At 41.7% G+C, this 14,824-nt stretch overlaps 1 protein-coding gene across 1 annotated transcript in view; it reads right to left on the bottom strand.

The window, feature by feature from the left end:
- SLC12A2 (solute carrier family 12 member 2) overlaps nucleotides 1-14,824 on the bottom strand; it is a gene marked incomplete at its 5' end in the record, with an annotated part of 100,429 nt that overhangs the window by 83,248 nt on the left and 2,357 nt on the right. The window lies entirely within an intron of this gene.

The raw sequence follows: 14,824 nt of genomic DNA, 5'->3' as shown, positions 1-14,824 counted from the left end.
ATCTGCCTGCCATGAACCTGTGCTGGTTTCCCCTCATCATAATTTGTCCTGCTGGGCTCTCACAAATGTGAGCCTTGATAATTTTTTCAAAGACTTTGCCAAGGATGGAGGTGAGACTGACTGGCCTATAGTTGCCTGGGTCCTCCTTCCTCCCCTTTTTGAAAATGGGGACCACGTTGGCCCTTTTCCAGTCCTCCGGGACTTGGCCCGTGCACAACGAGCTTTCAAATATTCCCGCCAGTGGCTCTGCAATGATGTCTGCCAGTGCCTTCAGCACCCTCGGATGGAGCTCATCCGGGCCTGCCGACTTAAAGGCATCCAGTTCTTCCAAATGACTCTGCACCATCTCAGGGTCTACGCATGGTAGTCTGGCGCCTTGCTGCTGCCTCTCTACAACCCCAGTGTGAGATTTGTCATGCCCCTCGCTTAGGAACACTGAGGCAAAGAACTCATTGAGGAGTTCAGCCTTGTCCCCTCTGTCTGTTCCAAAGATATTGTTCCAAACCAAAAAGGAAGAAGCTAAAACAGCTGAACTTAATACAAAGAGTTAAGCTTACTGAAAGCATATTGTGCATGTCTGTTTTTGTATGGGTTGGAGCTGAAGTGTGTGAACAGAGAATTGCAACTCAAGGGGGGAGGTGGGGGGAGGAGGCGGCGCTCAGTTCAAAAGAAAAAGTTTAGAAACCGCTGCCTTAGAAGTACATCCAAGTAGCCTCCCCTTTTTGGCAAAAGTTGGTTAAACAATATATATATTCTCCAAACAAATGACCTGGAAAGTGTAGTGACACTCACTGACCCAGTATTTCCTCTTTATTTAAAACAAGACACAAATTTAAGAATTACAGATGCCAGTGTGCAGACTGGAATGCTGGTAGTGAGAGACACTCAAACTTCCCTTTTTAGATTAAAAAAAAAAGCACTCTCTTGGCCCAAGAACCAACCTGTCTGTGGTACAAAACTACAGACCACAAAAAGCCATTACTAGACAGATTCACGCTAATGAGATCTGCAGTTGTCATGGTCAGGTGGTGTCAGACCTATATTCTTTTGTCTGAATATGAAGAAGAATGAGATAGTCTACTGAAATCACTACTTGTGGTGTTGTTTATTCTCTGAAGAAATAAGATGATAATTGATCCCTCCTTTAGTGGGAAATTTTAAATACTGGATTAACAAAGAAAACAAAAGTGGTTTCTCTCAAACGACTGGGAGTCTGTCCTATACTTCTTAGCTGAATTTGCATTACTGGCACAAAGCATAAGGACCAAAAAATTAAACAGAATTATTTTGAAATATTGTCCACTGCTTCATTCTGTCTTTTATATCATCATACACCATGTTCTACTTTAATGTAAACTGATAGAATGGAGAGTCTTCCTAAATTTTTGCTAATAACATACCAGTAATAAGAGTTTGTTTACAGTTTTTGTCAAAATTATACTGCCCAATGTGCAAGAGGGACCCACTACAGGGCCCAGCTAGAAGCATTAGAAAGTTTCCCAGAAGCGATACACAAAGCAAAAGCGGGTTAAGAGGAACATCTCTACTGTGCTGTGCAGGGGTAGGAGTAACACTACAGCTAACGTTCCAACTACCTTTTTCCAGGTTAGAAAGATAAAAGCTGCCTCTGGCTTGAGACGATTGTTTATGCTAAGAAAGAATCTGGCTAAAACCCTGAAACTGGACAGTCTGGATGATTGATTGCCATTGCCCAGGCTAGCATGTTAGAGACCAGTTTACATTGTTAACAAACACAACTGTGCTCAAATGACAAGATAGTCTTTATATTCCATTAGCATGGATAGTAACTAAAGTGTCTTTTGTGGCAGTCTTGAGGATATGCTACCTGCTTTTCCATTACCATCACCACTTAAGTCTTAAAAGACAAGTTTTTTTTTTTTTTTTTTTTTTTAGTGTGGACAAGTTAGAGACCAGTTTACATTGTTAACAAACACAACTGTGCTCAAATGACAAGATAGTCTTTATATTCCATTAGCATGGATAGTAACTAAAGTGTCTTTTGTGGCAGTCTTGAGGATATGCTACCTGCTTTTCCATTACCATCACCACTTAAGTCTTAAAAGACAAGTTTTTTTTTTTTTTTTTTTTTTTAGTGTGGACAAGCAACCAGGATTTTTTTTTTTTTTTTTTCTTTAGTGTGGACTACCAACCAGGAAGAGAAAGTAGTGTTTTCCCCTTCAAAAGATTGTGCGCCATCTGTTTCTCTCCCACACAAGACAAAGTTATAGTTCTCATATATACAAAAGGTTAAGTAGAAAGTAACCAATAATTCTAAAAATGAGGAAATAGCAAGGACTGCCCACACTGAGAAATCTTAAAACTTTTGAAAGCCAGCAAAAAGTCCATGCAAATGTTGGTTTACATCATGATCCAACCCCAAGAATTACAGCCAGTAAAAAGGACAATTTTTCCCCCAGGCTAGGGGAAAATATATATTAGATTTTACACACACACAAAATTCAAGATATGCAATTCAGCAACACACCAAGATATCCAGATCTTTGACAAAGCATCCAACCAGTTCACAAAAACTTATGCCTTTCTGCACAAGATGGTCTTTATGGTGCCACCCTATCCTGCCTTCTGTTTGTATGCCTAGTCTTGGTTCTGTGTGGAAAGTCTGCTATAGCTACAGTGGAAGGGCATGATCATGAGAGGCTGCCTTCTGAACATAGCTTCTTAGTAAGCAGAACAGTACCTACTAGAGACAGTGGTTTTCTAGCGAGTACTTAGCCATGATCCCAGCACCTCAGAATTACAATGAGGGTCCCCAGATATTCTTTTCCATGCATTGCAAGGGAAGGGAAGATAAAGTCCAATATATCTGTACCAGAGCCCAAAGCTTGTGTTCCAAGTGCAGGGGCAACAAATTACAGATCCCCAGGCCAGATGCAGTCTACATGGATCCAATTCAGCTCAGGAAGGTCTGACCTGGGCTGAGACAGCATGGGGGAAATTGGGCAGTATGCAGAGATCCACATTGCTGTCCATCCACTCCACAACAATCCCTGATACTATCTTGTGCCTATGCTTGCCTTTTTTCAGAGGAGCCAGATATCTACAGGGCTGGTTAATCACAGGCAGCTTAAGTGCTGCAGCCCCAAAGCTTCAGCCTCAAATTAGGGGACGGGGGGGGGGGGGGGGGGGGGGGGGCAGCAGGGGAGAGGAGATGCAGAAGGGTGTCAACCCCTGGTTTTAGCGTATAAAGCTTCAGTGCTCCAGGTAGAGATACTTGTATTGGTCTCTCCTAAAAACTGTGCAGCTAGTCATAGGATTCTGACATGCCCTGATCAGCTACAAAATAGTTAATTTTGACAAATTTCACTGGGCACTGAGTCAAGATGAGTAAAATTTAAATGACAGCACTATTGCTTCAGGCTCTAGTTACTGGTGCATTACTTTATCTTCAAAGCAGGAACGGAGCATGCCTACACAACCATAAAAACTTTCACTATGTTTACACAGTGTATCTGGGAGATCAAGGTGCTTAAGTGTACTTCCATATTCCCCTCACACCCTATGCAGGTCCATCTGTTTTTGGTACATTTTCTCATAGAGCTACCCAAGCAACTTGAGAAAGCATCAACTTCAGTTTAACCACCACAGCATTTGACACTCCTCTCTCTGGTTGCCCCAGAACTCTTCGTTAGCAGGCATTATTAAACCAAGACCCAAGCAGCACCACAACAAAAGGTTGTAAGTGGACCATTTTGATCATTGTGTTGTCTTTTCCATAGCATACACATTTCTGGTCCTACCATGTATTATCCTCTGCTCTGAGGAAGAGATAGCACCCAGAAACCTTTCTTGAAGCATGCAAGCAAGATTCCTGAAGTTGGCATGAAGTCAGGCTAAATGCTTTGAATGCCCAAAATTACTTGTTAGTCAAGACTGGCAAACCTCAGGACTCCTCAGGTGTACTACGCACATGGGACACACGCTCCCTTTCACACCCCTCTGCAATAAGTCCAAGTGCCCAACTTCCTTACTGAAGTATACTTTATTGTCAGCACTGAATTCAAAGTCTGTCCAGCAAAACTAAAACACCTAACCAAATGGTACCAACTTCTGCTTATTGAGGTGACAGACATCATTACAAGAGCCCAGGACAGTCAGCAACTCCCGAATTTCACCCAAAACAGATCAAAACCCACTAATTCCTCCCCATCCCACCCCCACCCTCAACCTCAACAAATTTCACCTCACTAATCACTCCGTCTAAGGCAGGAAGAGATGAGTTTTTCAGAGGTTAAAAATTATGTTAGGCACTATGAAATGCTTTTGAGCACCAGATAATGTGAAAAATAAGGATAGAGAAATATATAGCTCCCTCTCCTCCGCAAGCATAAGAATGCTATTTTAAGCATGCCAAAACTTTAGCTAGTGCATCATTGCCTCCACTATCAGAGGTAGATCTGGCATCATTTTTAATTCCTGATGGTTCCTAGACACAAGCCTTTAGTGGTGTTGAGAATGGTCTGACTGCATACATATGACTTCATCCTCATTCTTTTCTTCCCTCCTCCCAAAGCAGCAGCAAGCCACAAGATTCCTGTGTTTGTCATCTCTATGAAGAATACTGCAAGAAATCCAAACTATTCCTAGAAAATAAAATCCAGGCTTACACCCGTCAAAAGCAGAAGCATGTAGGGTTCCATCAAGATCACCTAGTCAAAGTTTAAGATGCTTACACCAAGATTCATCTGGTCTCTTCTAGATATAAAAGGAGATGCATTTTTTTTTTTTAAGTATTTACAAGCATACACAGATATTTCCCAACCATAAGTATTTCAGGATGCACTGGGGAGAACAGCCTCATTTGTTGTGACCAGTAGGATGGTGGAGTTGCTTGGATTCATGTTAGATTACCCAAAAGTCAATTGAAATGCAAAGCCTTCTAAGTAATTCTGATGGCAAGTTATAATAAAAGGCTAATAATTTTACATCAAATCTGTGTAACCAATCTCTCAGTTTTCTATCATGGTGGCAGACAGGGGACACTAATTTGAAATTAGAGATGCAACAATACATCGGTCCGACATCGGATCAATACCGATATAAAGAAAACTGGCTGTATCAGATATCAGCCCAATGGGGCCAATAAATGCCTGTGCTGCGCGCAGCCTCAGCACAGCACTCGGGTAGCAATGAGCACAGCCAGCAACATGGAGAGCTGTTTCTAGCTAGTAAGTCCGGTGTGGTGGAAGGGGAGGAGGAAAGGAAGGGGGAGGGGGGCAGATCAATGCCTTCCTTCCCCCCCCCCCCCCCCCAACAGTGAGGGAGGGGGCACAGGCAGGTGCTGCTCAGGCAGGGCGGGGGAGGCGTCTAGACATCTAGAAGTTTGTAATACGTGTTAGCTAAATATATTTTCCTATTACACAGGGAATAACCAATCTGCAATCTAGTGATCACATATATGGACAAGAGAAGACAATGCTCAGGTGATGTTACAGGTACTCTCTACACCTGGGAAAAAAGTCAGGCAAGTTCTGATGTAGGACATCATAAGTTGTTGTCTTTTGTCTCATCCCCTCCAAACCACTACTCACTAGATGAAGCTTTCTACTCAAAACTCCAAAGAAAGGTCATAATATCAAGAGAAATAAATTCTACCATATACTGAGGAAGGAAGCCTGATAGAAAAAAGCACAAGGACTAGTTTGATTTGAGTTTTGTAGAATCAATCCTATAAAAACATTCTCTGATCCTGACATTTTCCATATTGACTAATCATAGACAATTAGTTTATTATAAACAGAAAACACAAACACTCCCACAAGTAATGTCTTCACTCCACGTAAGGTGCCTCTGACATGCCAGAAATCAGTAAGCATACAGGGTATTATTTTTAGGAAAAAAAAACCCAAGTCCTGTTGGGACACTGGCCACAGTTAAGCTAGTAGACTGATGCTCCTGCTAATATTGGAAACCTTGGTTTTTGGGTTGCTGGCCAGGTGGTCTTGCTTTTCCACTCGGTTATACCAATGACCAGAATTAGGGATTCCCTCCTCCCGCAGTCCGACTGGCACACTGGATGCTTTAAGCCTTCCTCTGTAGTATAGAGCATGGTCCTTTCCCTAGGATCTTCTAAGCATCTATCAGCTACCTCCCTCCCTCTTGCGGCAATATCAAGGTAGCACCCTTACCTCTCCTGCCACAGGGCAGGGGTTAACAACACTTGGCATGTGCGCCAGAGCATGGCACACAAGGCTATTTTGCTCAGCACGCCACAACCAGCCCAGGCTCTGGTCAGCTGGTGCCAGTCACAGAACCTGGGCTGCTCACAGCAGGCAGCTGGGAGGCTGCAAGCCCTGCTGCAAGCAGCGTGGGCTCCATGACAGGAAACAGCTGCCCAGAGCCCAGGCTGGCTGCTGCAGGCAGCCAGGAGGCTGCAGACAGCTGCACCAAGGCCAGGCTCTGTGGTGGTGGCTACAGGCATGCCCCAGAGTGTGTAGCAGGGAAGGGGCCAGGGCGACATTGCCCTGGCCCCACCTCCACTGTGAACCCAGAGGCATGTGTGTGGCTGCTGCTGCCAGAGCTGGTACCGAGACTTCAGACCCTGGTAAAGTTGTTTGCAGCCTACCCCACTGCCTGCTGCAGTCCAAGTCAGCTACGGAAGGCAGCTGGGAAGCTGCAGACAGCTGCACCAAGGTCCAACTGCATGCCCCCATCATCTGCCCACAGGTGTGAAGCACCCAAGCAGCACAACCCCAGCCGCTCCCCTACCATCCACCCAGAAGCACACATGCACCCACTTCCAGCAGCAAGGATCAGGCCCCTCAGGGCTCCCCTGCTGCCTACACCTGGCACGCTAAGTCAAGGTGTCAGTCGATATTGGGGCATTTGACACCCTGGCCTAAAACGTGGCAGACCCCTGCCACACTTGGTATTTCAGAACTCTCCCTTTTCTATTGTGGGCAAGGATTTAAAGTAACAGAATTGAAGGATTCCTTCAGTTAGGCTGCCTGGAAACACGGGAAACGGATTTGATCGCCGAAGGGTCCCTTTGCATTTCATTGAAAATAGGGGCTGGGACACGAGGCTTATGAAGAGAGGCTGAGGTAACGGGTTTATTTTGTCTGGAGAAGAGAAGACTAAGGGGAGGATTTAATAGCAGCCTTCAACTATCTGAAGGGTAGTTACAAACCAGATGGAGCTAGACTGTGGTGGCAAATGACAGAACAAGGAGCAATGGTATGGTCTCAAGTTGCAGCAAAGGAAATTTAGGTCATCTATTATGAAAAAACTCTCACCAGGAGGATAGTAAAGTAGTACAACAGGTTACCCAGAGGGGTTGTGGACTCTCCATCCTTGGAGGTTTTTTTAAGACCCAGCTAGACAGTCTTGGGGCTGGTCCTGCTTTGAGCAAGGGGTTGGATGACCTCCTGAGGTCCCTTCCAGGCCTATTTTCTATGATTCTATGAAAAGCAATGGGACTTGAGTGCTTTTAGAAATGTGTTAACTCCATCAAGTTGGAAGGAGTCTTTCAGATGCTCCAAATTATAACAAGATTTGCAGGAAGTGCAATGTAGTCCAAATAGACTTCTCTCTTTGGCTCAAAAACTGCTGTTTTTCCAACCTAAGACTCAGCTGCAACTACTCAGACAGCTATTTCTGCCTGCTGCAGCCTAATACAAGATGCAATACTTAAAAGTACTGCAAAGCTGTCCAAAATACCTCTTCACACAGTGATGATGAGAATACACATTAGAAAAGAGTACTCTGCCAAGCTTTCCCCACAGAAATAAGCTCTGCTGACAAGAGACACCATTGATAGAAGACTGCCCAGATATTCAAAATAAGATCATGCACATTCTCTGGGCTCAAGTTCCCTTCAGCCCATGAAGATTTGTGGCTACTGAAGTTGGCTTCCTGAGAGTCTTAGTGCCACACTAAGCATGAGGACGGCCTTGTCTCAGCCTCAAGAATGAGGGAGCTCTAAATTCCTACTAGACTTCCCAAGCAAGAAGAAACCCAATAGGAATACTCTAAGCCCACTTGCAAGTAGTGCCAATATACAAAGTAAGAAGGCTCTTTACACAGATATCAATTACATGTCCTTTCAGATTTCTTATGTGATCTGATGTGTAGCAGGTTAACACTGACACCTAGGTAAGCAATTCATCACCCATTAAGAAGAATCAGGCAATTTACCCCAGGTTTCAAGTACTCAAAGGCAGATCTTGCTTCGTCTATGAATCTCAGAAACGTGGAGTCAAGCTAGAGAACTTGCCAAAGCTGAACAAAACAGCTTGAAAGAAGTACTGCATTTTTTCTTACAGCATTTCAGCCATAGCCAAACCCTGATAAGGATCCTAATATCCTGTCAATATTCTTCCATTACCCATACCAACGAAGCTCCTAAGATCCACCTCTAAACAGATGTCTATTTTGCAGGGCTATGACATAACCAGCCTGGTATGAGAGGAATATATAACAAGTTTCTGTAAATCAAGGTACAACTATACCACAAGATTGTTTCAAGATGTTTTCACTATAGCTGTTTTGCAGATGGATATCTGGAATATTAGGTTTCTTGGATTAAAACAGAATGCCTTTAAAGGTAGGGAAGACTGAACTCCTCCAACCCCCAGATCAAGTAGTTTTATTAGGAGAAAGAGTTTATTTTTAAGATGGAAGGATTTTGCTTGCTTCTCTCAGATACTGTATTAAGCTGTATTGGACAGAGGACTTGACCAAGTAACCCCTTTGTTAATATGTACTACCTATTCGATCGGCTGTTAACTTTCATTTTTCTTTAGATGGAACTCAAACTTCTTACCATGTAGAGTGCACAAACATCAGAAAATGCAAGTAAAACTCGGAAGACCCTGATACGTTCAACTTGGAAGAACTGGAGAATTTTCATCCCCAAACAGTGAAAGAACAAGTATATGCAATTGCAGATCAGAAGCAAGGATGCTTAAAAGATTATGCAGGGAGAGGAAGTAGGAGGGCGGTACTACATCTGTAGTGAATAGTAAACATAATATTCATTTTTGTTTTTTAAATAAGAAAAAAACTGGGGAGAGGAGAGTGAAAGTCATCTGTGCATTTACACATGCACTAGTCTGACCTCAGCGCAAGACTTCAGAACAAGTTCTGAAGAAAAGCACAGATGAAGACAAGAAGATAAAGGACCATGGGATAAAACGCAGCCCAGATCATGCTAGAACAGTCTGCCCTGATGAATTCAATAGTGGTCTTTGTCAGGGGAGGGGAAATGGAACTTAAGCCAAAAATATGGATTTAGATCTAATCAGTTTAACTTTCCATGTGGTATCAAAAAAAACTGGAGGCCTTCATCCAGACGTACATGGACGTTTGTTTCCCCAGGGACAACTAGTGGCACTACACCTTGTGCCACTGCCAGTTGTCTCCAGGGAGTGCCTGTGCCATGCATGCTCTGGTGTGTGGCAGGTTACCCTGGGTGGGGTAGGGGAGGCTAGGGCTAGCACTGGACTGGCCCCAGCAGCCTTACCTCCTTACCTGGGGTGCTGGGGGCCTCCCAGGACTGCAGCAGCAGCGATCCTGCCACACAGAGCCTAGCCGGCAGCAGAGTATGGCTCCAGCCAGCCAGGCTCTAGCTTTGGGCAGCACATACTGCCACCACATGTGCCACTCCACTTTTTTTTTCCTATGGGTTTTTTTTTACCCCTGAATAATCCGAAGAACAACTGAATGTGCAGTATGTGACGCGTCTACGGCACCATATACCACACAGCTACACTCATTTGGATAAGGCCGAGAAGTTGAAGTAGGGAGACAACAAGTTGTGCTGAAGGAAACTTTTGGCTGGGTGGATGTTCTTACTGAAGTTCCTCAAGGATAGTCTTGGAACAGGAAGAAATGGGCTTCCGCTATCAAAGTTTCATCTCTGGCAAAATATTCACACACCGTCAATACAGAGGACAACCAACATGTCATAGTTTTTAATGTCATCCAGTTCGTCCGATCATAACAAACATATGATAAAATTTAACAGAATCAGGCTAGGACTCCTGCTGTAAGCTAAAAGCTCCTGCTGTATGTCAAGAGTTAGAAACGAAGGAAAGATGAGCTTAGTGTAGGACATAGCCAACATAATGTAACTGTAGAGAGACACAAATATGATCCTAGGATACATCAGGCTAGTCATTTCCAATAAAAATAAGGGAGTAGTAAAGTAATTATTTATGGCACTAGTGAGACCCCTCAACTGAAATACAGTTCCAGTCAATGTTCAAGTAAAGTTCAAAATGGAAAAGACAAAAAAAAAAAAAAAAAGGGAATACCCAAATGATCAGGAAATGGAGACCCATCTTACAGGAGGCAAAAGACCTTATGACATAAACAGGATGAAAGCTGAAAGAAAGGGGACAGGATTGCTCTAAGTGCATATCTGGGGTAAATGCCGGGGAAGGAGGAGAGCTACTTAAGCTAACACACAAGGCTGGCCAAATTACAAGTGGCTATTGACTGTCCCTGAATAAGTTTAGGTTACAAGCCTTTTGATTTCCAGCAGTCAGAGAACCAAGATTCATGAACAGTTTTCCAATGGGAGTAGTGCAGACAAAAACTTCAGATGTGAGAAAGGGTTTTATTAACTATGATATGATTACCTAATGTAGCACAGGCTGAACTCAATGTCCCAGGAGGTCCCTTTAGGTGCTAAGTTCCCAATAGGGGGAAAAAGTTCTTAATATGTTTTTTGTGCATTTTAACTAAATTTACATTCCCATTCAAATGATGCCCAATACCAATTGGGGGCGGGGGGTGGAAATGTAAACTTAACTAGACTCAAATGCTCACCATTTTCTAAGAGGTAAAAATTAAGAATCTGAGCAAATGTTAAAGTTATACGATTGCCTAAGAAGTGCATGCTTTGCGCATGCACATTTAAAAATGAAATAATGCAAGGCTTATATGTACCAAGGTTAAGTATAAATCAACACTAATCACAATTAGTCAGCAAGTCATATTATTTGTTTTAAAAAAAAAAATTAATTTTTTTTAAATCCAAAAAAAAAAAAAAAAAACCCCAACAACTCAATCCACCCTGTCAAATTTCCAGTTACCTACCCACCTCCCTTCTGAACAGAGGCAATTCTTGCAACTTCTTGTCCCCCACAACTTCATTTTGGTATATTTTTGTGACTCTGACCACTCCTGTTTCTGTTGCCTCCTACCTCAAAGAAACTGAATGGAATCTTCTGAAAGCAACATGGATAAAAATGAGAGCACAGCTACCAGTAGAGGGCTTGATTCACATACTAACCAGTTACCAATGCCCTAAAGGAGTCAAGCAAAGGGGCATTAGAGTTCATATCTGAACACTAAAAGAGGCATTACATTTCACACTTGTTAAAAAACCCAATTCTTTCTTCTAAAATTTAAAAGGTTTAAATAAGATGTTATCCCAAGAGAAATCGTTTCTGAACAAACCTAAGACAATACTGTCTTCATTTCGAGCACTCCTGAAAGAGCTGTACATTAAAGTACTGGAATAGGAGCATTGTATATAGCACAATTAATTCTTCAGTTTAGAACTATGCTGTCTGATGAAGTGGGATTACAGTGCTATTGTAGCTGTGAAGTTAGGGATATAAACCTTCTTGCTGACTACAGCATCTTGGTTAAAGACATAACTGAACAATGATGTAATATTCAAGGTTAATTTCCTCTTTACAGTTAAAAAGTAAGGTACATGGAGCTGTCCCTAACCTCCCAAATTATGGGTGTGGGGGGAAAATGTTGCGTCTCTAGAGGTATTTGCTGAGTCCTGCAAGAAGCAGACATTAATTTGCAAATAAAATGGTATTGGTGAGGTATGAAGTAAGATACTGGTCATGCACCTAAGCAAAGTATTTGTGTGCATATTCAGTGAGAGTATACCATACAATTTCCTGCAAGTAACAAGAACACCAATATAAACTTTGTACAATTCTCTCTTCCTCCTGCTCCCTCAGTAAAAAGACGTAACAAAAATGATTAAGTAGTTTTCCCCACTATGATTTTTTAAGCCTGTATCAACAGGTTCCATACCACATGCAAATTCTCTGCAGTACCCTCATCCTTTTTCAGCCTTCCTTCAAATGTTGAACCTTTTTCAAGAGATCAGCATTTAGACTAAACACTATTTTACCAATAAGATTACAACTAGCATAACACTAAATAATCTCTCTTGCACCTTAAAGTAACACTACCAAAAAGTGTGTTCTAAAAAAATTCATGCTAATCAGATCAGCACAGAATAGAGCAATCCACTCATAGGTGTGACAGCTAAGTTCAGTTACCTCCCCCTAAACAGAAGTTAACTAAAGAAAAGACATCTGACAAATTCAACATGTAGCACACTGCAGGTCAATTTAAATGTCAGAATGATTGTAGATGAAGGCAGCTCATCCATAAATTTAACCTCTGGGAGTGATGCTGACAACTAGTAATCGGTTTCCAAATTCAAACCCAGTCTGTGTTACATGGAACCTATTTCCACAGACTAAGAGTGTTAATCTAATCAATTTAAGTACCATCTATTCCCAACAACAGTAAGTTTTATAAGCCTCAGCATTATTGTCAGATACAACCTTCCTCCCAGTTACATTAAAGTTAGGAAACCAGAAAAAGGATATTTTACATATTTGTATACAGCTTCCCCCACTACCAGAGTACTGCGTAGGAGAACTCACGAAATAAACCAAACAAAAAGTACTGAAACCTAGACATAAAAGTACCTTAAATTGAAAAAGAAAAACTAAACTACATAGGTGATTTTTATTTTTACAGTAATGCTTGTGTGGGTCCCAGCTAAAAGTTAAGCAAAGACAGATGCGTGTCTTTTTCCTTCCCTAGTTTTTTTTTTTTTTCCTATGATGATTATTTGGACACGATCTTTACTATTTGGACCCCAGTCAGTCATTCTCCTGGTTAAAAGTACAATATGAAGAGAAGCATGTGGTATTACAAGCTTCTGGATTTTTAAGTTTATGTTGATATTAAATAAGGGACATGTTTAAGACGAGTCAAAACATTTTGCCCAAGATAGGAATGAATACAGTTCCTGCAGCACTTCAGATGTTTGTGCCTCCTGGGGTAGACCTTCAGCTAACAAACTGACCTCAGTGACACTATGACAATTGACACCAGGTGTGCCACTAAATTCTGCCATATGCATTTGTGTATGTTATAGTTATTTTGAGCCACACCTTTGGCTGAAGTGTTATTACTGAAACTTTTTGTATTGAAGCCTACAGAGGAGCCTTCACTGACTGCATGCAGAAAGATGCACAGATAATCCAACCACCATTTAGAGGCCTGAGTTTTGAGTAAAACAAGAACACCCAACATTGCTGGGGGTCTCCCACCCTTCCTTAAAGCAGAGGTATTTACATGCAATATATACAAAATCCTTTGTGCCATTTGCTCTTAAGCATGACATCTCACTGGTTTAAAGGCACGTATTATGTGGCCTGAGGGCAGCCATGTAGTTGTAGGATGTAGTTATAGTATTCATATTATGGAGAAAGATTTAAAAAACCCCACAGGCACTTTGTGCCATAGTTGTACAATTATTTACAACACTTTACTTCCAATATTGGTTCTCACACGAATTACCTGCCACAGACTTCAAATATGCCTCCCTTTCCATATCTCTAAAATGGAGGCTAATGCTTACCCATCTAACATCACCATCAGGACGATGCACCTGTTAGCATCTATTAAGCACTCTAAAGACAACACATACTACATTAGGGGCTAAGTGATTCAGTGGAAAGAATTTAAATTTAAGCATTTGCATAAATCTATGAGCACCACACTTTTATTAAAGTTAAAATTATCAGACCACCACAGACTCCCATTCAGTTTTGAAACACACAACTTATTTCTAGACCAAGCTTCCCTGCAACAGACACATCCACAACAAATACTACATGACAACTTATGAAGTTAACAAGTTTGGGTTACGTGCTTTAGTTTTGGCCTAGTTAGAGCAGTCTAACTATAAAAATACTGTCTACCTCCACACACTGCTCCTACATCCCCACCCCTTCTTACCCACCACCCAGTCAGGGTGACAACTCAAAACAGAATGTGACTTAGGTTTCCTGTTGAAGTGTTTAAGACGTTGTGGCTGTTTAAAACTGATGTAGTTTCAGAATACCAAAAGGTCATGGGGCGGTTGACTGAGAACAAAGCAGTTTTTTCAATCACTATATTCTTTTTAAAAAAAGAGGATCGCTCTGCTCTCTCTTTTTCTATCTGTAAAGCCCAGTTCCGAGTGTTGCTGTCAGTTCCATATCTCCAAGGTGTCATTTACCTTAGCTTGCAAAAAAGAAGAATATACCTGATTATCTAGAAACAGTGAGATGTTGCTAATTTTCACACACACACACGTGTGTGTGTGTGTGTGTGTGTGTGATATAATAAAAAAAATAACACACATTATATTTCAGTATGTATGGAAAGCCACAAAAAAGAAGAAAATTATCAATGTCTCACTGTTTCTAGATAATCAGCTTATAAGAATGATGTACGTAGTAAGGAAAGATAGGAGAAACTAAAACAGACCAATTATGAAAAACAGTTTAAGGATTTTTTATGTAGTTGATGTATTACACATCTACAGCATTTCAAAGGAGCACAAAGTATTTCCATATAAATGGACTTTAATTGTAGGTTTTAACATTACATTTGTTAAAACAGGAATCGCATTCAAACCTGTTATAAACTACCTAACATTTAGCACTATAGGTAGGAAACACGTCAAGCTGAGATCTTGACACCTTCCCCCCAAAGCACAGCCTCCTAAAGGCAATAGCAAAAT

The sequence above is a fragment of the Alligator sinensis genome, unplaced genomic scaffold, assembly GCF_000455745.1.
Source record: "Alligator sinensis unplaced genomic scaffold, ASM45574v1 scaffold227_1, whole genome shotgun sequence".
Taxonomy (NCBI): domain Eukaryota; kingdom Metazoa; phylum Chordata; order Crocodylia; family Alligatoridae; genus Alligator; species Alligator sinensis.
This window is presented reverse-complemented; position numbering and strand designations above follow the sequence as displayed.